This window comes from Echinops telfairi, unplaced genomic scaffold (genome assembly GCF_000313985.2).
Source record: "Echinops telfairi isolate 266 unplaced genomic scaffold, ASM31398v2 ScPeMD7_4;HRSCAF=17, whole genome shotgun sequence".
NCBI classification, from domain to species: Eukaryota; Metazoa; Chordata; class Mammalia; order Afrosoricida; family Tenrecidae; genus Echinops; species Echinops telfairi.
In genome coordinates this window covers 32,450,057-32,476,343 of record NW_022103900.1, presented here as the reverse complement: position 1 = coordinate 32,476,343, position 26,287 = coordinate 32,450,057, and positions in this window count along the sequence as shown.

The window sequence follows — 26,287 nt, the reverse complement described above, 5'->3', positions numbered from 1 at the left end:
TATGCACCTCCCAGTTCCCCCTTTTATATACCCCAGCTTTGCCCAAATAAATGAGCTTGATCAGAGTTTTGTCTTGCTCCACGTCCCCGTGTCTTTTTTCTCCATCCAGGTTCGCCTTTCCCCGCAGGGCCTTGCTCGTGCGTCCCGCAGGCCGGGACGCAACACTATTTGTCATTTTCTATAAAATTGTAAGCTAAACGAAGTGGTGATCATTTTATATGTTGTTGTCTGATGGATGATAGTGTCTAGATTTATGCCTGGTCGAATACACGCAATAGAAATTCATTAAATAAATTTAATGAATACATATAGGATAATCCTTTTCATTGATTATCATGGCTCCCCAACTCTCCTAATCTTAATTTCTCTTTTCTGGGTAGGCTCTGATACATGTTGGCCTCCTAATTGCAAGGCCAGCAGGCAGAAATTACCAGCTTCTCTGTGGGAGAAAGACAGGGCTTCCTCCTGTCATAGAGAGTAACCGTTTCAAAATCTCATGGGGGAAGTTCTACACTGTCCTAGAGCGTCTCTATGAGTTGGCATTGACCCCCTGGCAGTGAGTAGTGTGTGTAAAACACTGTTTCCAAAGCAACCAAAGTGATTTTGATAGTCTGATTAAGTAGGAGTATCTTAAGATCTTAAATAGACTTGTATTATTCATTTTGAAAAGGAGAATCTTATATGTGTTAAACTCAGTTCTCTAGAGAAGCAATCTATATAATAACTTTATATATATAAAGTGTATATGTAACAAAACCATATATATGTATATGTACAAATATATATAATCTTTCTTTTTTTAAGCGATTCACACTGTTGTAGACTTGGGTAAATATAGCCCCATTCAAATCCCTGGTCAGATGCTAAGCTGAAGGCTTTTCCTGACTTATGTCTCTCTGCTGGGAATGACAGACCAGAAAGCAGGAAAATGAACCAGGAAGCAGGAAAACCACAGGCTGGTGGAGGCAGAGGTGGATGGATGCAAGGTAATAGGACACAATATGGCAGGCTGCTGATAGCTCCTTGGCTTCATAGACAATATCATGGACTGTTAGTCAAGTCCAAAGAATTAGAGGTTGACAGATGCAGGGTTCACACAAACAAGAAAAAACAAACCTTCCAACAGTCTGCAAAATAGGTGTAGTTCTTGCCCAGGAGAAAAGTTTACTTCAATTGCCCCAGACCTGGGACCTGAGGAAGAAGGCTGCACTCCTGTCCCATCGTCTTACAACACAGCAAACTCATCGTGGAACTATGACACAGTTAGGTCCCATCATGAAGGGAGGCCTCAACTGCCAAAATACTGAAAATCCTGGCCCAGTCAAATTGACACAAAACCTATGTATGCTGGAAATGCCAAGTTCATGAGGAAGGGAGTATTGCATTCATTTTCAAAACGAGCATTTCTAGTTCTATCTTGAACTACAATGCTGTCTGTGCGGGAGACTATGCTCCGAAGGAAGATCGATGAACACAGCAATTATTAGTGTTCACAAATTACCTGGGAGAGCCAAATGAAGTCCTGGCAGCACAGTGGCTATGCACTGCATGGGGCTGTTAAACCATCAGCTGATCCTAGGGAGAAAGATGGGACTTTCTAATCCCATAAAGAACGACAGTCTTAGAAACCACAGGAGCAGTTTCCCCTCGTCTGAATCAACTTCCTGGTAGTGAGTATAGTAGAACACTGGAGCCAGGAAGACAAAATGGAAAAAATGGAAAATATGACCAACTTATTCCATCAGAAGTAGATCAAGCCTGCAAGTAGATCAAGATGCAGTGATAATTGTTGATGATTGGAATACAACAACTGGAAACAAAGAGGAAGGATCGTTGGAAGTTATGGCCGCCATGATAGAAGCCAAGCTGGAGTGCACATGATAGAATTCTGCAAGACCAACACCCTCATCACAAAGACCTTCTTTTTCACAACAACACTGGTGACTAGACATGTGGTCCCAACCAGGTGGAACATGCAAGAATCAGATTGACTACATTTGTGGAACAATGAAGCCACGACCTGACTGGAACAGACAATCAATTGCTCATAGGCAAGCTGAAGCTGAGGAAAATCAAAACATGTCTATGAGAACCCAAGTATGACCTTGAATATATCCCACCTTGATTTAGAAAAACTCTCAAGAACAGATTTCATGTGGAACATATACGCTCAAAGGCCAGATGAGTCATGGGATGACCTCAAGGACATAATTCCTGAAGAAAGTACAAGACCATTATAAGACAAGAAAGAAAGGAAAACCATAGTGGGTGTCAGAAGACACTAAGAAATCTGCTCTTGAACATAGAGTAGCCAAAGCTAATGAGAGAAACAATGAAGGAAAAGAGCTGAATAGAAAATTTCTAAGGACTTCTCAAAAAGAAAAAGTAAAGTAGTATCATGAAATGTGCAAATACCTGGATTTAGAAAACCAAGCGGCTGAACAGCCTTACCATAACTCAACCGAAAGAACTGGGGAAAGCATCCAAGTCTTGAGTGGCAATCATGCGATCATTTCTGCTTTTCAAGAGCAAAACACTGAGTGCAGGAAGCATCCAAAGAAGACAGAAGAAGAGCTGGACAACGAATATCGGTGACCAGAGGAAACGGACGACTTGGAAGTATGGCCTTGAAAAAGAGGATCACAGAACCATGGACTACCAGGAGGAAAACAAAGCTGTTTTGGAGGATATGTGGTTTAGAAGGAGCCTGGTGAGCCTTCGTCTCCCATACTTTGGGGCTTGTTATCAAAGACCAAGTCCTGGAAAAGTACAGCATGCTTCCTACCGTAGAGGGTCAGCAAAAAAAGAGGAAGACTCTCAACCAGATGATGGACACAAGGGCTGCAACTATGAGCTCAAATTTAGCAACCATTGTGAGGTCGGACTAGGACCAGACAGCGTTGCATTGTGTGGTACATGGGGTCCCTCTGAGTGGTAAGGGCAGCAACAGAGGCATTGATCGAGAGGATGCCGAAAAGATCAAGGGTGTAGGTTTCCAGTTGTACTGTAACTTGCTAGCTCAACGGTTCTCCGCTCATGTTGAGTTGAATCCTTTGGGTGCAGAGTCGAGCTGCTTCATGGGGTCTGCCAGACTGTGCCCTATTTGCAGCTGATGTCCACACCTGTCTTTTGAGAGACCTCCGGGTGGGTTTGAAATAGCTGAGTGCTTAACCATTCTCTACCATCGGCGACAGTTACAACCTTAGCAGAGGCTAAGACACTAAAATAGAGTCACGGTCCCATGTAACAACTGATGGAAGTTTGTCTACCATGAGAACATGCAACAGTGAGTTTGATATCTCTCTCTCTGAGGAAATACAACTGAGCTGAGATCTCAAAGATGAAGTACTAATAGAAAAGAGGATGAAGAAGATACTTTCATGTAGAATTAGTTTATCTAGCGGAGGAGGAATGAGTGGTATATAATAATGATGTATATAAGAATCTGAATCAGGACCAGCATATACTGAGTTGCAGGTGCATGGAGTGATGAGGTGAGTGAGGTAGAAACTTGACCACACAGGGCCTTAAACCTGGGTTAATGAGTTAGTGACCTTAGTCTTATAGAGCTGTCTGGCATTTAGAGGTCCTCAGAGGCAAAAGTTGTTTTGTCCACACTATCAAAGGATGCTCATGTGGTATGGCTGTGTTTTATCTTAAATATTCAATACAAGATTTATTTCAGTTCAGACTCCATCACAGTGTTCAAGTAGAAGGACACAAGGGAACCAGAAGATGGAGGCCGGGGAAGGCCTGCTAATAAACAGCTCTTCTTTATCACCTCGGAGAACAGCACAGTGGGGAGTAGTTTCAAATGCAGCCGAAAGATGCGCAGAGCCTGGAAACGGCACATGGTTTCTTCTCTGCCGTGATTTTTATTTATAGGATCAGGAAGAAGGGTTGTTAAAAAACCTCGTTGTGTTTAAAATTGTATGATCCTTGGCAAATGCAGAGTAAGAATCCCCTAGATTTTTAAATGTATTTCTCATCAAGAGTATAAAGAATATCAAACAAATGACAAATATTAACTTAATATAATCTGATTGTGTTTTTCTAATATCCTGGAGTACAAATATGGCAATGATCTCTTTACTGCAGTACTCCATTCCAATCCCCATATATGCTAATGAGCAGCATGTCTGTTGTGAGGAAGGCTTCCTCTTGTTTCCTTAATTGCTTAAGAAGCCTGTGAGATTGACTCGTCTCGTAGTGGAGTGGTGCGATGTCCTGAGTCCTAGACACTCGGAGACTCCTTTCTCCCTACCATTTGGTGATCTGTCCATTTGTCTCAGTCTCTTGGAATCGACCCGTGGTGATGCACTCTGTGTGGGATCTAGGGCTAGCGTTTTCTTGCTTCAAACTTATAATCTTGGTCATTTTTTCTCATGCTACAGTGCCGTGCTATAGAGGCTGAGATGTGGGGGTCTTTAGGTCTTCTTTATGTAGTCTATTAGAGTGAGTTCTTTTCCTAACACCTTTCTGGTTGGCACATGCAATCAAGTGACCCATGGATAACAGAACAACATGTTGCCTGTTCCGGCATCAACTTCATAGTCATTGCATGCTTGAGTCCAGGGCGTGGCCACTATATTCTGAGTACCTCCTAACTTAGGGGATTCACCTTGCAGCATGTATTCAACCATGATCTGCAGTGTTTCATGGGCTAGTTTTTGGAAATGGACTGACAGAACATTTTCCTTAGTCTGCCTTAATCTGGAAGCACCTCTGAGACCTGTCCACCCTAGGTAAGCCTACGGATACTTGCAATGCCAGTGACTTCATTTCCAGTCTCCTAGCAGAATACAATCCACCACAGAATGACAAACTTGACAAGGTACCATAGCACGCCATACTTCTTACTGATTTCTAATTGAACTAGAACCACTAGTCTGAACTTCCGCTTTGCTTTTGTTTCCCTGTTATTTGGAGATGTACTTTTCCAACAAAAATTTCAAATACACTTTCCCAACACATTTTCCCAGCCACCATTTTCTGCACTCCTAAATGTCTGGAACCCCAAGTCCCCGGGAACTGGAACCAGGCTCTCCCACGCAGCAGATTTCTGAGCTCCTTCTACCACCCACTCCATCTTCTCTCCAGGAGTCATCTGCTTTTAGGCTACAGGGGAAAAAAGTAAATATATACTTGTACCCTCCATGTCTCATCTGAATCGAGAGAAGCCTGTGAGGAGCTGAGAATCAAAAGTATGGGGACACCTTATGACTAAACTAGTCATCTTGAATGAACATTCAGGTTTGTCTTGTTCACGTTAGGAACTCAGAATAAACAACAGCGAATTAGAGATCAAAATGCATGAAGGCAAGGATTTTTCTGGACCCAAAACAGAGCCTACCAAGTCAGACATACGTTCAGAGATGAGATTACCAACTGAATGAATGAGTCGTTCTAGTCAGCTTAATTAGGGTATGGCAGAGTTTTGAGTCCAGAGTACTTGACCTAGAACAATGTTATGTGATTGGCTGAGAGATGAAATTTAAGCTATTTAGCAAATATTTAACATAGAAAATCAATAGAGATGATACATACACACAATGGAATGCTAAGCATTGCTGAAATCCATGAAAGATCTCATGGCATGGATGGCCCTTAAAAACATTATACTGTGCAATGTTAGACCATCACAAAAGGACAGATGTGATATATATTATATGAGGCCACTACTCTAAGGATAAAACCCATGACATAGACTTGTATATCAAAGGGAACAGATTTTGGAGGTATCCAAGGGTAAGAAGATGAAGTAATGGACAAGAAAGTTGACAGCTAGTGACTTAGGTGAAAGGGAGGCTGGAGGTTCATAAGAGGGTGAAGAGAAATCAGGGGAGAGTGTGGGACACAATATAGGTGCTGATGAATGGTCTGAACTGTTGAATGAAGAGTTGATGGTTAGAAATGTGTGGTCCTCCTATCCCCAGCTATTTCACAATTTAAAAAATTCATTCGCAGAAAAAATAGTCAATAGAGAATGTCTGATAACAGGAGAATGAGATAATGAGATGAAAGATATAAATTTGTTATTCATAAGCAGATTATAATTGAAGTTTTACTTCTATAAGATAGATAAATAATTAATTTAGTTTTTGTGTATATTAAAATAAACGAGGAAGATAGTTTTATCATAATATAAAGCAAACTGTATTCTTAATTACTCATAGTCATTCTGATTACATATCTGTTTTACATGTATGCATTTCATATGAAAGCATATTGAAAAGGTAAATTAGATTAAAGTTAAGTTAAAAAAAATTTTAAATGTTAGTATATATTAATATATAAAGTCATATGTAAATACAAGGGTAGATAAAAACATTGCTGCAAAAATAATAGAATCCTTTATGAAACAAATGTTCATAATGTGAAGCCACTGTTTCGAATATTCTCCATCTAGGTCTATACATACATACATACATACATACATACGTACATACATACATACATGCAACTGATTACAGGAAGGACACAACCTTGCTTGCTGAGAGTGTGGAGGACTGAAGCACTTACTGATGAAATTCAGGATTGCAGCCTGAAGTATCACAACTCGATGTAAAGAAGGTCCAAATCCTCACAACTGGATCAATAGGTAACTTCATGACAAATGGAGAAAAGATTGAAGTTGTCAGTTTTTTTGGTCTTTTTTGGAACCACAATCAATGCTCTAAAAGACCAGTCGCATTGGGTAAATCTGATGCTCAAAAATTCTTTACAGCAAATACAAGGATGTTTCTTTGAGGCCTAAGATGGGTTTGATCCAAGCCATGGTGTTTTTGATGAGATCACATGCATGTGAGAGTTGGACATTGAGTAAGGAAGACTGAAGAAGAATGATGCATTTGACTTGTGGTGCTGGCGGAGCACATTGAAAGAACCATAGACCACTAAAAGGACAAACTGATGTGTTTTGAAAGCGGTAAGACCACCATGCTCCCTAAAAACGAGGATATCAAGACATTGCCTTACATACTTTGGACATGTCAGGAGATCCAGTCCCTGGAGAAGGACCATCATGCCTTAGTAAAGTAAAGAGTCTGAGAAAAACCTACATCAAGATGGGTTGACACCATGGATGGAGCAATGAGCTCAAGCAAAGGCACAAGTATGAGGTGATCACAGGACTGGTAGTCTTTTGCTCTGCTGTGCGTAAAATCCCTACGCGTCAGAACTGACTTGTCTATATATATTCTGAAAGCGGGGTTCCATCCCTCTAAGTCTTTTCTGAAGAATTAATTCTGTGCACCTTAATGTGCAAAAGGTCACAATGGCAGTTTGGGTATTCTCCGGGGCCTCACAATGATGTTCCTGTAAGTAGTCATTGAGTTTTAAAAATAAAATGAAATCTGAAGGGGCAAGAGAAGGGCTTGAGGGTGGAGGGGGCAAGGTTTCCCACCAACGTTTTCATAGGACAACTCTTGTTACCCTTGAAGCAAATGTCATGATGGGGGGAAAGTTCCTTGGCCCAATTTCTCATTTTTTGTTTTGATTTTTAACCAATGAAGTTTTCAGTTCTCTTGAAACTTCTTTCTAATAAACCCCTGTGATTGTATTGTGTCTTTCAAGATACTCTATCTAGATGAATCCTTTGTGACCCCACACACAGTCACCACAACATTCTGGGCTGACCTCACTGCCTTGAATTTAAATTGTACAGAATATTCCCTGGGAAGGCACCCTTTCCATTGGACTCCTTTTTTGAAGGCACTCCAATGAGACTAAGCCAAGTGAATCACTTAGAGTACTCATCTGTAGTCACATCTTAATTTCAGGGGCATGTTTAATCACAGTTTGGAATAGATTCATGCATGTGTAAAGTAGAAGTCTAGTAACAATACTGTTTTTACTTACCCTTGTCTATATTCTTACCCTGATATACAAGGGGCCTCCAAAAAGTTAGGTTACACATGAAATTAAAGATAATGGAAGTTTTCCATGAGCTTTTTGAAGCCTTATATATGGCAATGGGATTTACAAGGTTTCTAGTAATGAATACATCGCATAAATATGATTATATTATGTAGAGTGTATGAAATAGGCAATTTGCATCTTGACCCACACAGCAGGATTCTCTGGTGCAAAAGAGAGGATTAAAACTAAACAAACAAACACAATTTCCCTAAGCATGTAATTATTTAACTAACTCATTAAAAACCTAATATAAACCACTAATATTTCTCATTTAAAAAATGCACTCTCCAATATTACAACAAAGTTTCTTAATTTTCTTCCAGTTAAAAGCAATATATGCATATAGAATAAAGTGAAAATGGTACATATACGAATTTATTTATATCCTTAAAATATATTTAAATGTATAATACTACTAAATTTTAGAAAAGTTGAATAAAAGGATATTATTTTTCTTTAAATTTGACATAAATGGATACTTTTATAATTGATTATTTCATCTTTTGTTGTCTCTTAAACTAATATTTAAGGTCTTCATTAACTTTGATTTCTTAGCATATGCACTCATAAAAATTTGATCTTTATTTATATAAATGTGGCAGTTACATAATTTTCTGTCAATTTGAGTGAAGGGGTGGAGTCTAGCCTGTCAATCAGGTCATAGCCACTCATGTCTCTGTGTGGGCATGACCTTCTCCTGAGGATTCTGGAAACTCCTGTCTTCCTCCCTGGGGCCAGGACACACACTCTCTCTGCTTTGTTTCCTGCTGCCAGGCCACATGGAGCTATGCTGATGGCAGCCAGAGTCCTGGAGCTGGAGGTCCCACGCAGAGACCCAAGCCAGCGCTGAGATGCTTCCACTGTCACTGCATACACAAGACTCTCCACTCACTGGGCTATGATCTGGCTGCATTCGGCATCATTGCATGTATTGTGTGAATCTGAAGAGGAATTTATAGACTGGCATTGGACATATGGGTTAATATTGGACTTACGGACTTGATCTGGACTGGACTGGGCTGTTTCCTTAATATACAATTACTCTTTTATGTAAAGTTCTCTCTTACACATATATGAGTGTCAATGAAATTTCTTTCTCTAGTCCATCCGGACTAGCACAATAATAAAAGTATATTTGTCCAGAGAATGATTCTTGTTCTAATTCCTACTTAAAACTTCTGATTTTCCCTTTTTTGAATAACATCAACTTTAACTTTAGTTTTATATACTTCACAGGGATTTCCTAGTATTTAAATAATTTCTAGAGAAGCCCTGGTGAAGTAGTGGTTATGTGTTGGGCTAAGGGTAGCAGTTTGAAACCACCAGCTGATCTGAGGGAAAAGATGAGGCTTTCTACTCCCATAAAGAGTTACAGTCTCAGAAACCCACAGAGGCAGTTCTGTCCTGTCCTACAGGATCACTGAGAGTCAGAATTGATTTGACAGGAGTGAGTTTGGACTGTTTTTTCTAAATGAGTCCTAAGAATGAATTATGATGGTTTTTGGTAGAAAAACAAACACAATTATGATGTTTGTCCTAAAAAAGTCATATCTAGAAACACAACAATTTACTAAACTACAGTTTAGGACTACCTTGACATGGAATTCTGAAAATAGAATAGCCATTGAATGGAGTGCAGCATAGAAAATTCAAAATCATGTTAGACTCTACAGTAGTTGCAAAACCCTAGTGGCTTGTGGGAAGTGAGAAGGACTTGAAGCACTTGCTGATGAAGATCTAGGATTTCAGCCTTCAGTATGGATTACAACTCACGTCAAGAGACCAACATTCTCACACCTGATCCCATATGTAACATCATGGTAAGTGGAGAAAAGATTGAAATTGTCAATGATTTCATCTTGTTTGGTCTACAACCAATGCTCATGGACGCAGCAGTCCCAAGATCTAAAGGTAGATGCCATTAGGTAAATCTACTGCACAAGAACTCTTTATAGGAGTGAAAAGCAAGGATGATACTTTGAGGACTAACATGCTCCTGACCCATGCCAAGGTATTTCAATTGGATCATATGCAACGGGATCATATGTGTAAGGAAGGCCAAAGAAGAATTGGCACATTTGAACTGTGGTGCTGAAGAAGATTATTGAAAGTATCATGGACATGCTCAAGTACAAAGTACATGCTCAAAGGACAAAGGAATCTGTGTTGGAAGAAGGACATCCAGAGCACTCCTTAGAGGCGAGGATGGTGAGGCTCTCTCTTACATACTTCAGGCATATTGTCGAGAGTCACTGGGAGGGACCTCATGCTCAGGAAACTGCTTACACCGCTCACATTGCTTACGTGGGCAGTGAACAAGAGGAAGGTCCTCAAGGAGACGGATGGACACACTGGCTGCAGCAATGGGCTCAAGCACAGGAACACTTGTGAGGATGGTGCAGTCTTGGGTAGGGTTTCATTCTGCTGTGCAGTCTCTCAAGGTCAGAACTGACTTGGTGGCACCTAGGAACAGGAACAACAAGAGAGGAATTGCCAGTTTGAAGTCACCCGGGCTCCTCAGAAGAAAGATACGGAGAGCTGCCCTGGCAAATGTGCTTCTGCAAAGTCACACCTCCCGACACTGTGTGGAAGGCAGTGCTGCTCGGCAATGACAGTGGTAGCATGCACCAGTCCACTCCAAGGCCATGGCTTGGTTTCTGATTTCTGGGTTACATCTATATGGATCACCAGAGTGCTCTTTGGCACAGTGGTGAATCTGGTGTTCTTGATAATGCCATGATCCAAGATGATCAGGCCCACAATGACTGGTTGAAAAAACCTGCCGATTTTAAACTCTGTAGGCCATCAGCTCATTGAGTGCTCAAATGTCCTTCAATGTATTTATTTTTATGTTTGAAAAAAGAATGTCGACATTCAACACTCAATCGTTATATGTGAGTTATCTTTTAAGGAGAATTTGCTTTATCTGCCCAGCAAAGTGATGGTGGGGATTACACATAATATATTGTACATTATTTAACTAATGGAAGTGAGCATTATGGTTAAAAATACCTGAATTAAAGTAAACTGACATATACTTGAACTCTGACCATCTTTTACTAGCTTTGGTAATTTGGGCAAAATACTCAACCTTTTGTGTTGTGGGAATACTGATCATGCCAGTAGTATTTTGTTGCTGGTAGCATTGAAGTAATAAATAAGTCAGTGCTTTGTATATAGCAAGTAGCAGATGTAATTGGCAAAAACTTCAGGTACTATTATTATTTATACTTAATAGAAAATGTTTTGCCACAAAGTAAAACAAAACTAAAAAACAAACTTATCCTGACTCACAGGGACACTTGTAAGACAGAGTAGAATTCACCTTATGGTTGGTTTTTTAAAGCCGTAAATTTTTATGTAAGCAGAAAGCCTCATATTTCTCTCTTGGAGTGGTTGGATACAGGATTTGAGACAGTTTTAGAGAAATGCATGAAAAGATGGGGCTACAGGGCTGGCCCCAATCAAAGCCAAACTGACCCCCTCCCTAGTGTGAAAGAGAACAACATTAAACCTACAGGTCGGGGTGAGGGGCCAGCATACCACACCCACGCAGTAGCAAACCAAGAAGGAAAAAGAGAAAGGGTCGGTCTAGACCCCATATCTTCACACAAAGCCCAGAGGATGATGTCTCTGCACAGAACTGCTAAAGCACAGAGAGGACTCTGGGGCCCACAACAGCTCAAGACATGCAGTCCTCTTACTGGAGCATACTGGATCATACTGGACAGCATACTGGACAGCAAACAGTTCTGGGGACACACAGCTGGGAGTTAGTCCGGTCTGACCCACACTGCAGTGGAGTGAACCAAGAGGGAATATAACAGATCAGCAACAGGAGCAACGCCAAGCCACAATGCCCATAAAGAGCCCCCAAAATAGACTTCAGGCTAGAGGGGCAGCTCCTGGAATTTCCCCGGGACCAGTGAGGGGACACATTATACATTATCTCCTCACTGGTCAGCAGACAGACCTGGAATTATGTATTATTTTTCTCTTTTTCCTAATCTTTTGTTTTCTTTTTGCTACATGGGAAGCAAGAATGAGGAGAGAAGCAACAGGATAAATGGCCCCAAGGGGGGAGAAGGAGGTGAGGGATGGGAGCAGTGAACAAAGAGCCCCATAGACAAGGGAACAACAAGGGAATTAAAATCAACAATGAGGAGGCTGTAGAGATCCTTGGGGTGTTGGAGCAACAGCAATCTAGCTGAGAGGAAGTCTTAGGTGAAAGAAGGCCAAGTGTGATGGTGGGGTAGGAGGAAGGTAAAAGGAATCAGAGTAAGTATCTAGGAAGCAAAGCTATGGATAGAGGTATAAGCATAGGTGTGCACATATGTAAATTAATTCATAAAAATAGAGGAACTGGCCTATGCACATATATTTATATAGTAATACACTGAGCTAGTAGACGGACTTCAGGCATCTGCTCATACCCTCCCTCAATGCAAGAACCCTTTGCTCTAACAAACTGGCATTCTGTAATGTTCCTCCTCCTGGCACAATCACTGAAGACAAAATGGGTGCATACAAAAATGTGGTGAAGAAAGCGGATGGTGCCCGGCTTTTAAAAGATATAGTGTCTGGGTTCTCAAGGGTTTGAAATTAAACAAGCTGCCATCCAGCAGAAAAGCAACAAGCCCACATGGAAGAAGCACACCAGTTGGTTTGACCATGAGGTGTCTTTGGGACCAGGTAACAGACGTCAGAAGACCCATAACAAACAAACAAACAAAAGCCATATTTTTGAGAGCAAGAGTTGTCAGAGCAGAGACCCAAAGCCCATCTGTAGACAATGGGACATCCCCCCACAGAGGAGTCACAGGGCAGGGATGAGTCAACCAAGGTGCAGTGAAGCACCGATGAAACACACAATGTTCCTCTGGTTCCTAGATGCTTCCTCACTTCCCACTATCATGACTCCAGTGCTACCACTCACTGCACCATGAGCTTCACCGGAGCACTTTTGCACGGGAACAGATAAGAGATAGCACTCAGGACACAAGAAATCCAGGAACAGGAATGAGAATAGCCATACCAGAAGGGTAGGGGAAAGGTGTGGTGAGGAGTAGAGGCAGGGGGAACTGATTGCAACGATCAACACATAACCACAGACACCCCTCCAGGCGGCTGGACAACAGAAACCGTGGGGGAAGGGAGACAGCTGTTGGTATAAGATATGAAAATAATAATAATAATTTATCATTTATCAAAGAGTCATGAGGGTGGGGGAGGAGGGAGGAAAAAAGAAGAGCTGATACCACGGCTCCATAGAAAGTAAAGGTTTAGAAACTGATAGCCATATATGTACAAATATGCTTGATACAGTTGATGTATAGATAGTTACAAGAGTTGAAAAGGCCCCAAATAAAATTTTCTTTTAATAGAAAAAAAAAGAAATTGAGTTCTGCTATAGTATATATATTCCACAGTAAATGGCTAGAAATGGAATTCATTCCCTCACTGGTTTGAGGTCAGAAGTTTAAATCAGGACATTTTCTCTAGGAGAGGGTCTTTCTTCGTCAGTATTACTAGCCCAGATGTTTCTTGAGGAAACACACCTTCATAAATGGTTATAAATATAAACCAGGGTGACTAAAACATTTAGTTCTTGTCCTGTGCCCAATTTGAAGAAAGTCCTCACATAGCTCCTAATTGGGTTGAACTCCATATTGTTTCCGCTTGCATATGTAATTCCACTAACATCTTCATGGGGAAGTTGCAAAGAACATTTATGTATTATGTGTGGTAGTTACATTATCTCGTGTCAACTTGAGGGTAGTAAAAGGGAAGGGGTGGAGTCTAGCCTGTCAATCAGGTCTCAGCCTGGTGATAGATACTCCTTGTGGGCATGGCCTTCTCTTGAGGATTCTGGGAATGGCCTCTCTCTGTGGCCGTGTTCCTGGGGACAGGCCATGCGGAGACTTGATGAGACCTGCGAGGAGTCTCTGGGTCAGTTTCACTTTCCTGTTGAAGAGCCACACTCGGAGACTGGGTGGAACCGCATGGAGACCCACACCAGCACTGGAGATGCGTCCACCGCTACTGGATCCTCAAGATTTTGAACCCACCGGCCTCTGACCTTCCTGCATTTCTCATCATTGCATGTGCTGTGTGAGTCTGAAGAAAGGATTGCACTAGAATCAGACTTCTGGGCTAATATTAGAATTATGGACTTGATCTGGATGGGACTGGGATGTTCTCTTAATATACAATTGCGCTTTGATATAAATCTCTCTATTACACATATATGAATCTTTCTGGATTTGTTTCTCCGGACAACCCAGCCTAACACATTACAAAATAAGCACAGGTGATAAAAATGTGCATTAGGCATTTGCATTCTTCTGGAATGATGGCTTTCTCATCTCACCTCTTTTCAGCATTGAAGACCCTTTCTAAAATCCATTCCCTTGTTATAAGAAAGGCAACCCTTCTTTCGAATTACCATGCCTCAGTTCCATACGTGGCCTGCAGTTAACCGACTCCCTCAGTTGCCCCTCTTCCCTCGGAAAGAAGTTTATATAGATCGATCATCTTTGTTTTGCGAAGTAGGCATGTGTATCTCTACACTCTCTTATGGACTTCTTCATTCCCATTAACACAGTCCAGTATTTCTTCCACAAAGGCTGAGTTCTTCTTGGGAAATCTGATATGAAGAAAATGAAAATTCCTTTTATGTCACTATTTATAGAGGATTTAATCTGAAAACTCTCAGTTGACATCAATTTATCTTACTCTATCCAAAGCATTGGATAGTTGCAGTATGGGAGGACAAAACAAGAACGAATGTCTGGGTCCTTCTATCTGGGGACAGACAGTCACATTGCTAATGAATACTAACTAACGAAGGGGAGAGATCAGTACAAACATTAGCAGACCTTTTGGCTTAGTAGACTTATGTGACTATATTGACCCTTAAGCCAAATAACCAAACCAGCTTCTCTTTTATCCATGGAAAAATGAAGTTAAAGAAGTGAAGGAATTTAGCCAAGGGTACACAGTAAGTGCTCCCATGTTTTTAAACATAGGGCTTTTAAAATCAAAATGCTGTGTTTCTAAATTTTCCTCTATCCTGAGGGAATTGCAATCACCAAGGCAGAAGTAATGTGATGCTTTACTTGTACAACTAGAGGGTCACGTATGGGTAAGGTGACCAGATTTTAACATTGGTAAAGAGGGACACCATTGATAAAACTCATATCCTGGCAAAATAGGTGCATGACAGCTGAATACCATATACCTTAGCTTGTCGTGCATTCTTTTTAAAAAATTGGAACTTTTTAAAATGCCACAGGACTGGGGAAATATTGTTAAAAATCGGGACTGTCCCGCCAAAAGCGGGATGTCTGGTCACCTTATGTATGGGAGGCTACTTTAAAAAGAAAAAGGAGGAGACACCACGTGTTTTCAGGATTTGGCTACATGGGAAATGTGAGAGAGGGAAGAGGTGTATGAATAGTGAGATCGAAATGTGTACCAATATTAGCAATGCAGGTACCAAATCAAGAGAAAAGTCTTGGCCTGAAATCGAAACCAGGAAGGAAGCACTTGGGATGGCATGAGTCAGTGATGTCAGGAGGGGTTGAGACTATGAGGAGGGGGTTTGCAGAAGTGCACTAACTGAAGCGGGTGAGATAGTACCTTTCAGAGGTAGGAGGAAATTCACGGCAAAGCAGGGGAAAGCTTAGTGCATGGAGAGAAAAGAGCCATTAATGAAAACAGGAATCATAAAATGCTAAAAAGTGGTCAAATGCTTACCCACAGGAAAAAGTAATCATTTTCGTGAAATGGCATATCTTCAAGTGCTTGTTATAGAAAGATGTTGCCAAGATGATTGTTACGTAACCCAACATACCTATCACAGATTGGGCACATAGGACATGCTCAGTAAAGACCACTCTCCATATGACTGGTGTCACCATCATTATTATTGATAACTGTAGAAAAAGACCCTTAGATTTTATGACTCATAAATTGTCCATGCCATTTCATTAAGAAGTTTCTATACCTTGTAAAATACAAGAGTGTGAGAAGCCAAGGAAATTTGGAAAGAAAACCTGAACTACTTTAAAAGTTGGCATTAAATCTATGGTGGGAATCTAGTCTACGGTTTTCCTCTGAGAGGAAAGAAGTAGTAAAAGGGAAGGCAGGAATTGACTGAGAGAGGAATAGGTGAAATCCTCAAAAAGTTTGTGGAAAATTTTCATTATCTTTTCATTCTTATTTTCCTGAGCTTTTTGAAACCCTCTCATAAGCTTTCCAACAGATATGAAAGTTGTGCTTTCTTTGAAGGGATATTAACTTTATTTAGCATCCTTCTTGTGTATAGGTTGGACAATGCCTGTTTTTCCTGCACAAGTGGGATGAATTACAGAGATTACTATGACACACAGTTCATTTGTGCAATTCACTTCCTCGTGTGGAAATTATTTGGGAGCAAATTTCACACCTGAATCAGCCATCATATTTTTCCTCTCCTTAACTATTAGTGATCCCTATGATACGTCTCAAGGACTGAAACTTGGATATTGTAAGGGCATCCCTGATTTGAGTGTTCTCTTCCATGAGAGAGAAAAAGAGAGATTTTTGTATAACATCTTCTTTTTCCCCTTGTGCCAAAGGACATGTGAGTGAGTAAATCTTCACAGGATAAGAGATTGCAATAAAGATGTGTGCAAATTTAGATGGAAATTAGGCAAGTTCCCAGGGCTCCTGGAAAATTGCCAGCATAGAGCTCAAGACATTGCCTTTATAGACTATGTATAGATCTATTTCTTTGTAAATCTAGACTATAGAGTTTTCTGTTTATGATTGTTCCCAAGGACATTCTTTCTCCAAGCATTCCTCGAAGAAAATACTAACTCAGAGCCAGTGTTCAAACCATATCAAATGTAATCGGTGTTTTCAGTGCAAACCTCCCTCACTGAAATGACTATTCTGTTTCTTCCCATTTCTATTGTGCACGAATCACAGTGAAGAATTGTCAAAGGTGGATATTCATGTGAGTGTTTATGGGGGAGAAATTCTAACTATGGCTAATAATTTAGATAGATTATTATTTTTCATGCCCCTGAAAGGCTATTTGAATGCTCTCTTGAAATATTTTCAGTTTTGAATTACAGTTTATTTCCTCAACATCTTTCACATTCTAAACATTATTTAGCGATTGAATTGTTTTTAAGAAGCACAACATGTTAGCATAAATTGAAAAGTAGGGTATTCATTGCAAAAAGAAAAATGTTATTAGTTTAGAAATACTTAGTAATATAAATCTATTTTTCTATGCTCGCATATTAATAATTCCAAAAAACACACTAAGCCAAAGAATATTAAGCCAGTACTGAGTCAAACCATTACTTCTCAATCAGTTTGTTATTCTGTGAGGGATTATAATTTGCTACGGCATTGGACATTGTGCCACCCGTATTTCCAATAGCAGCAAGGGACCCAGGATGATCAGAATTCAGTGGAGGTTTCAGACTAAGACAGACTGGGGAGAAGACCTAGTGATGTATTAAAGAAAGAAAGAAAGAAAGAAAGAAAGAAAGAAAGAAAGAAAGAAAGAAAGAAAGAAAGAAAGAAAGAAAAGAAAGAAAGAAAGAAAGAACAAAGCCAGTGAGAATATTATGAGCAGCCATAGAAGATTGTCTGATATAGTGGCAGGAGATAAGGCCCTCAGATTGGGAAATACTCAAAATCTATCTGGGAAAGAACTGTTTCCTCAAATTACAATGGACTTTCCTGGGATGGATACAGTGAAGCTTTCAGGACTTTAATTTGCTCATCCGGCATGGCTTGAGCTTGGAATGAGAAGGCCCTTCCATAGACGTCCGTTAGTAATCAGAGCATGGCAGGAAGGAAGACTGATCTAGAAAAAAACGGAAGTGGTCAAACATAAAATGGAACCCTTGAAGTTTGATATTTTGCAATAGACTGAAAGTTTAATTGAAAATTCATATGATTCACTATGATCATTTGTTTATCAGTTTGTCATCCAGTGGTGGTTTGTGCTGCTGTGACACTGGAAGCAATGTCACTGGTCTTTCAACCACCAGCAGGGTCACCCATAGTGAACAGGTTTCAGCAGAGCTGTCAGACTACGTATCGGAGTCCTGGTGGTGTAGTGATTAAGCGTGGGTCTGCTCGCCACAAGGTCAGTGGTTTGAAAAGTTCAAAACAACCACGAGAGAAAAACTGGCTTTCTCCTCCTGTAGAGAGTCTTGGAAACCTACAAGGGCAGTTGTATTTGTCCTATATAATTACTATGAGCAGAAATGGACTCAATGTTTGTTTGTTTTTTGGATTAGAATAAGTACAGACTATAAAGAGGAGGCTGTCCAAGCCTGAGGAATTATCCACTGAAAAACTCAGGTCAAAAGACAATCAAAATATGACTGAGGAAGCACTTCCCGCTCAAAGTGGAATCGTTTGCTGATGAGGCAGGACTCAAAATGACAAGAAACAGTGTGTTAGGCGAGGGTGTCTAGAGAAATAAAACCAGTGACGCAAATATCTATATGAAAAAACTTTATGTTGAGAAGGCACCCCAGCCCAGGCTCCCTTACACCCATGGGTTCAGTGCTACCTCAAGCGCTCCCCAGATTCATGTAGCTACAGGTCAGAGAAGCAAGGAGATCACAGGCCAGTGGGCACAAAGTTACATCAAAGGTCAGTGGGAACATGGCAGGGTGTCCACAGCTCCCAGGGCTGGTGGCCCATGTGGGGCCACCCCTGGAGACAGGTGCAGGACTCCAACAAGGGCAAGGTGAGTGGCAAGAGAGGGAGGTTTCCAGTTTGACCTTGTTACACACCCAAGGACGCAGCATCAGTCAGTGGCCTGCCTGATAGTTTTGACTCCACCCTTACACTTTCATGCAGCTACAATTTGGCATAAAATCTAACTGCCAAGAGCTACAAACATTTATTAATTAGAACTTGGATTGTACTAAGCATGAATCTAAGACAATTGGCAGTAATCAAAAGTGAAATGGAAGGAATAAAGTTTGATATCCTAGATCTTGGCATTATGAGCTAAAATGGATTGATATTGGCAGTTTGAGTCAGAAAAATCAGTTAGCTATGCCAGTAACGACAAATTCAAGAGGACCAGTGTTGTATTCATTGTCCAAAAAGACAAGTCAAGATACATTTTGAAGTATAATGCTGTCTGTGATGGGGTAATATCTACACACATACAAGGATATCCAGTTAATGCAACTATTCAAACGTATGCACCAATCACTAAAGTTACTGATGAAGAAATTGAAGAATTCTATCCATTTCTTCAGTCTGAACTTCATCAAACATTTAATCAAGATGCATCATTAACTATCAGCAATTACGGTGTGAGAGTTGGAGGACAAGAAGGAGCAGTAGCTGGACTAGGCATTGGTGATCGAAATGAAGCTGGAGATCACATAATAGAATTATTTTAATGGTTTTATTGACATCTAGTTCACATACCTTAGAGTTCAGTGGTTTAAATATATTTAAAAGAGTTTGCACTCATCACCACAATCAATTTTAGAATGTTTTCTTCATTCTTGTACCCATTATGGAGGCTTAATCCAAGCGTGAATCTGCAAGTGGAATTTGGTCATCCACAGTCATCCATAGCCTTCTGCAGACTAGGTGCTTAGAAATTAAGCTCTAATACAGCTCCCTCCTCAGGTCTTGGATTTTCTTATTTATAATCCTTGGGTCACACAGGCTGGTATGTGTTTCCTTGTGGATTTAGATGATACTTCATATAGGTAGCTCCTTGTTTTAAGTTAAACCTTTAAGATCCCAGATGCTATTTTTTCTTATATCTGAGCAACACATAGTTTCTTCTCCATACTTTGCTCTATCATCCATATCTTCAGTGATCACATCATGATGGCAAGTATTGAGCAGGGCCACTTTGTAAGAGCTAATTGTTCTTAGACTAGGACTTAGATTAAGTGTGAGTTCAAAATCCATTCATCACTTAGGGTACAGTATAGCAATAATGAAACCCACAACCTTCCTCTAGTTCTTAAACGCTTCCTCCCCCCAACTACCAGGACCCCAATTTTGCCTTGCAGACCTGGTTAGACCAGATGATGCACAGCGGGACAGATGGGAATTGGAAACGCAGGGAATCTAGGACAGATGAACCTCTCAGGACCAGGGGTGACAGTGGCGATACCAGGAGGGAAAGCGGGTGTAGAAAGGGGGAATGGATCACAGGGAGCTACATATAACCTCCTCTCTGGGGTGGGTGAAGGGAGATGCCGGACAGTGTAATATAAGATACAATAATAATTTATAAATTATCAAGGGTGCATGGGGGAGAGGGGAGGAGGAAGGGAGGGGGAGGGGAAAAAAGGAAAATGAGCTGATTCCGGGAACCCAAGAGGAAAGCAAATTTTGGGGATAATGAGGGCAACAAATGTATAGATGTGCTTTACACAATTGATCTATGTATTGTGATGAATTGTATGAGCCCCAATAAATTGATTAAAAAAAATCCATTCATCTATATAAAGTTTATATATATACCTGGACTAATTTAAGGCAGAATTATCAGCTCATGTGGAAATGATTTAAGTAAGCCATTATCATTATTCTAACCAATGGTATGGAATTTCAAATACTATTGAGAAAAGGAAAATATAGATAAAAAGGAAAGCTTTTTTTGACAAAAATACGTGAGATGTTCACTTATGTAGGTTAAAAGCTTAAGTAACTGAACATCGTTCAGAAGCAATGAAGGTTAGTTTTAAGACAAATTTCAAAAATGCACATTCACTGAGGCAAAACTGTATCTTAGGGACCAAGTGATGTCACAAAAGGCAAAGAAAGTATGAAAATAGCCAGTAGAAAGTAGTCTTAAGTTGCCAATTATTTGGGACCGCACCCCCCCCACCCAAAAAAAAACCCAAAAGATTTGGACCCAAACTCACTGACTTCCCAATCCAGGACCTTGGGGCAGTAATTCTCTGCTTCTTTTCCCACTAGGGGGTTACAGTTTCAATTCCAAAGCACTAGTTAAGTTCCTTTAATCCATAGCAAGTCTTCATGGTAGTCAGTTCCATTAGTGGGGTTTCCCAATCACATCATTCTGATGTGCTCTGTTAAGAATGCTGTACCTCTTAAGAAGATGAAATCTGAAATCCATGTAGCCCATAGCCTGGGTCACTGAGGGTTGAAAAGAAACTCAGTCAAAAATGCATGATTTACATAGTGGTATTAGGAAAATTCTCCCTTTGGGACTCTCTATAAGTAATGTTAAGCATTTTCCCCAAGGGCAAGCTGCTACTCCTTGGTTTACTTACCAAGAGAAGTGAAATTCTCAGAGACATTCTCAGAGACAGGCATACCACCCCCTCCTGTTCTCATGAATTCCCAGTGAAATTCAGTGGTAACCATAGTAGGAGTGCCTAGGAATTTGGGGTGATTGTGGGAGAATGCTGGGTGGCAAGAATTATTTGGTTCTGTCTCCCCACCTCCTAAGAAGAAAACTGAGTCCCACTGAGACGAAGCTTCATCTGATGTGGTTTTTAAGTTGAACAAGTGAAGGAGTAATATATGGCTCACAAGCATTAGACAGACACAGCACCACATTGTTTGTGAGACCTGATTAAATTATTACATTAACTAAGAACAGTTGCCTAATTTTGCTTGGTGTTTACCTTATAGAAATGGTCTCATATCATATTTGTCCTTTTGTAATTGACTAACTTCAATCAGCACAATGTTCTCCAGGTCCATTCATATGGTGAGGTGCTTTGGAGTTTCATCAATGTCCTTTACTGATGCTTTGTATTCCATTTGGTGCATGGACCACGTTTCTTTAGTTATTCTTCCACTGATGGGCTTTTGGGCTATTTCCAACTTCTTGCTGTTGTGAACACTGCTGCCACAAACATGCAAGTACTTATGTCTTTTCACGTTAGCTCTCTTACTTCTTTAGGTGATATCTCTCGCAGAGGTATCACTGGATTGTAGGGGGTTTCCATTCTCAGTGGTTTCATGAAGTGTCATATCACTTTCTACAACTGTTGCACATGCTGACAAGCCCATTAGCAGTGTATGAGAGAGTTATATTCTCTCTGCACCCTCTCCAGCACTTGCTGCTTTCTGTTTTTAATTTGCCATATAAGGTGATAAGAAAGAAAAGATCACCATCAATATTTAGAAAGTCAGGAGATAAATTTTTGGCATGAATTAAGCAAGAAAAACATGAGCCTAAAGCAAATTCTGGTTGGGTTGAGATGGAGGTCCACCCACCAAGTATCACATAATCAAGCTTACAATAATCTCTGTCTCATAGTTAAACTGTTTGAGTCCCTCACCTGGAGCTTGAAGGGATCTGCCAGAGGCTTAATCAGATTAGATAGTCTGTAGATGGCTTTTGGGCTCCCACTGTCTATCACAGCCTTCTACAAATTGGGTGTTCGCCATTTAAGCTCTGATGCTTCTCCCTTCATCACATTGGATTTTGTTATTTGGTGCATCTAAGGGTCTTATTTTTAAGATCCTAGTCATCAGTTTTGTCTTTTACTCTGTGGGCTTCCTTCCTTACCTTTTAGTATGTGCATGTTCTGCAATAAGACCCATAAATGTGTCCCTATTTTCTCATCGATGATTTTTGTAGTTAGGGTTTTACACTTAGTTCCTTGATCCCTCTTGAGTTTGTTTTTATAAAAGGGGTGAGGTGCACTTGGAGACCGAATTATGGCCAGCACCGTGTGTTGAAAAGGCTTTTTCATTAATTGTTTTAGATATTTGTCAAACAGGATAGAAATTGGTAAATTTTGTAAAACCAAATTTTATTTTACAAATATCAAAGTTATGTTATTTAATAACATAAACGGCGACTTTATACGGGCATCTCCAGATGAAAGTCACAGAAACAAGTTTAAGTATATCTTTCAGGAGAGATGATGGAGAAACTCAATATCATCTGACAAAATGAGATCAAAATGAGCTTCATGTGGAGCACACCACCAATTGCTTATGTATAAGTCCAAGTTGGAGCCAAAATACATCCCAGAGTCTATCCCACAAGAGTTTTGAAAACATCGTAAGGATAGATTTGGTTCATCCAAAGTAATGACAGAAGGTCTGATGAGCTGTGGGATGACATCAAGAATATCATACATGAAGAAGGCAAAAGGTCATTAAAAAGTTAGGAAAGAAAGGAAAATAAAAATGGGTGTCAGAAGAGACTCTAACACTTGATATCGATCATAGAGAAGCTAAAGCATATAGAAGAAATGCTGAAATCAAAGAACTGAGCAGAAAATTTCTAGAAGCAGGCCCAGAAGTGAAAATAAGTTATTATAATGAAATGTGAAAAGTCCTAGAGTTAGAAAACCAAAAAGAAATAATAGGCTCAGCTATCTTAAGCCGAAAGAACTAAAGAAAAATTAAAGTTTTGAGGTACAATATTTTAAAATTCTATGGACAAAATATTGAACTATGCAGAAAGCATCAAAAAAAGATGGAAGGAATACATAGTCATTCTACCAAGAAGAATTTTGTGGCATTCAAACATTTCAAGAGGTAGTATATGACCAAGAACTAATATTATTGAAGGAAGAAATCCAAGATTCTCTGAAGGCAATAGCAAATCACAAGGCCCCAGGGATTGATGGAATACTAAGTGAAGTGTTTCTTGAAGCACTGGAAGCACTCATTCATCTATGCCAACAAATTTGGAAGACATCTGGTCAACTGACTGGAAGAGATCCATATTTGTACCAATTCCAAAGTAAGATGAAACAGCAGAAGGCAAACATTATTGAACAATATCATTCATGTCCCATACAAGTGATATTTTGCTGAAAATCATTCAACAATGGCGAAGCAGTGCATTGAAAGAGAATGGCTAAATGTTAAGGACAGCTTGAGGAGAGGACTGGAAACATCATTACTGACACCCGATGGATTTTGTCTGGAAGCAGTGAATACCAAAAAGATGTTTACTTCATGTTTACTGACTATGCAAAGACATTTGACTGCATAGTTCATTAAAAGCTGTGGAAAACATTGAGAAGAATGGGAATTCCAGAACACTTAATCGAGCTCATTCAAAATCTGCATATTGAACAAGAGGCAGTTGTTTGAGAAAAAAAGAACATGGGAATAGCACCTGACTTAAAATCAAGAAAGCTGGGTGTCCGGTTTGTGTCCTCTCCCTGTGCTAATTCCATTTGTATGCTTAGCAAATAATCCATGAAACGGGACTATATGAAGCAGAATGCAACATCACGACTGGACAGTGGCTTATTAACAACCTGCCATATGCAAATGACACAACTTTGTTTACTGAAGAGAAGATGAAGTACCTGCGAATGAAGATCAAAGGTTTGCAGCCTTCGATGTGGATTACAACTTCATGTAAAGAAAACCGAACTCCTAACAACCGGACCAATAGGTAACATGATTAATGGAGAAAAGAGTCGATATGGTAAGGATTTCATCTTGGTGGGATCTGCATACAGTGGTCATGGAAACAACAACCAGAAACCAAACAATTCGTTGCATAGGGTAAATCTGTTGCCCACGATCTCTTTAAAGCGTTGAAGAGCATAGATGTCACTTTGAAGATTTAGGGTACCTGACCCAAGGTCATTTTCAAAGACCTAATATGCATACGAAAGTTGGACATCAAATAATGAAGACCAGAGAAGAAACAATGCATTTGGATCGTGGTGCTGATAAAAAAAATTTAAAGATGTCATTTTGAAGAAAGGTGTGCCTGACTCAAGTTACGGTCATTTAAATAGATTCATATGCTTTTGATAGCTTTGAATTGTGATGTGGGTGAAAATATCGAATATACCTTGGACTTCTAGAACAAGGAGCCCTGGGGATTCTTTGGATTAGATAGACACTGACTAACCTCCTTGCCTCTCCTCCGGAGAAAGATGGAGTTGTCTGCTGCTTAAAGATTGACCAGAGACTGCAGGGAGCACTTAGACTCCTACAGAGTCACTGTGAGTTGAAATCAACTTGATGGCAGCGGTGGACCCAGAACAATAGACACATCTGCCTTGGAAGGAGAAGAGAGGATGGCGTGTTCCTCAGAAGGAAGGATGAGAGTCTTCATCTCACATATGTTGCGCATGTGGAGGGCCGAGTCCCCGAGTAGGATGTCATGGTTGGTAAAGTAGACAGTCAGCTAAGAAGTGGAAGGCCACTCAATGAGGTGGAATGACAGTGGAATGACAATGCAAACATGAAAGTTGTCAGGTTGGTGCAAGGGGTGTTTTACGAATTTGTATATATGTGTCAATGAGTCAGAACTCACTCAATGATACCTAATAACAACAACTCAGTTAAAGACATTTGAAATGGACTATGATTTCTCTTGAAGACACGCATATGCTTAAATCAGTGATTTATGGGTTTTTGAGGGCTGTTTTTTAACTTTATCTAATTCTGAAATTCTTTAATGCAGTTCTGAGTATAGGTTTACTATCCAGAAAAAAATAAGTCATTCTGAGATTCAGTAGTTGTGAAAATGAAAACTATTATTTTTAGATATATTTAAACTGTCTTGGCTTTACTAAGTAAATGAAGTGAGATCTAAAACTCACCACCATCTAGCAAGTTCCAACTCAGAGCGAACCTATGGGACATAGGAAAACTGCTCCCTAGGGCTTTCAAAGTTACAAACATGAAAGAAGACTGCCTAGTCTTTCTCCCTCAGAAAGTCTAGTGAGTTTGAACCTCTGACCTGTCAGCCAACATCCCAGTACTTAACACACGATGCCGCCTGGTCTCCTTCAGTGAAACGTAGGTACCACTTCATGTTTGTTTCTTGCCTATTCCTCCATCACCATTATGCTTCTACAATATGATTCAGAATATAATAATTGTAAAGAATAATACATATGTATATTGTAGACTGCTTTTAGTAGACATTTATGTGATTCCCTTGGTGGCATAGTTATATATTGGGCTGCTAACCGCAAACAGCTCAAAACCTGGAGCTGCTCCTCAAGAGAAAGATGGAGCTTTCCACACCCATAACGACTTAGTCTAGGAAACCCTAGACTACCTAACCCAGAACAGGGGCGGTTCTGCTCGGTCTTAGAGGGCCACAATGGGTTGGAATCGACTCAGTGGGAGTGAGTTTGACCCTGAGTTTTTTTTTTTAAATACTTTTATTGGGGGCTCTTACATCTCTTATCACAATTCATACATTCCTCCAGTGTGTCAAGCACACTTGCACATGTGCTGCCATCATCATTTTTTTTTAACATTTTATTAGTGGCTCATACAACTGTTATCGCAATCCATACACACATCAATTATGTAAAGCGCATTTGTACATCATTCTCAAAACATTTTCTCTCCACTTAAACCCCCGACATTAGGTCCTCATTTTTCC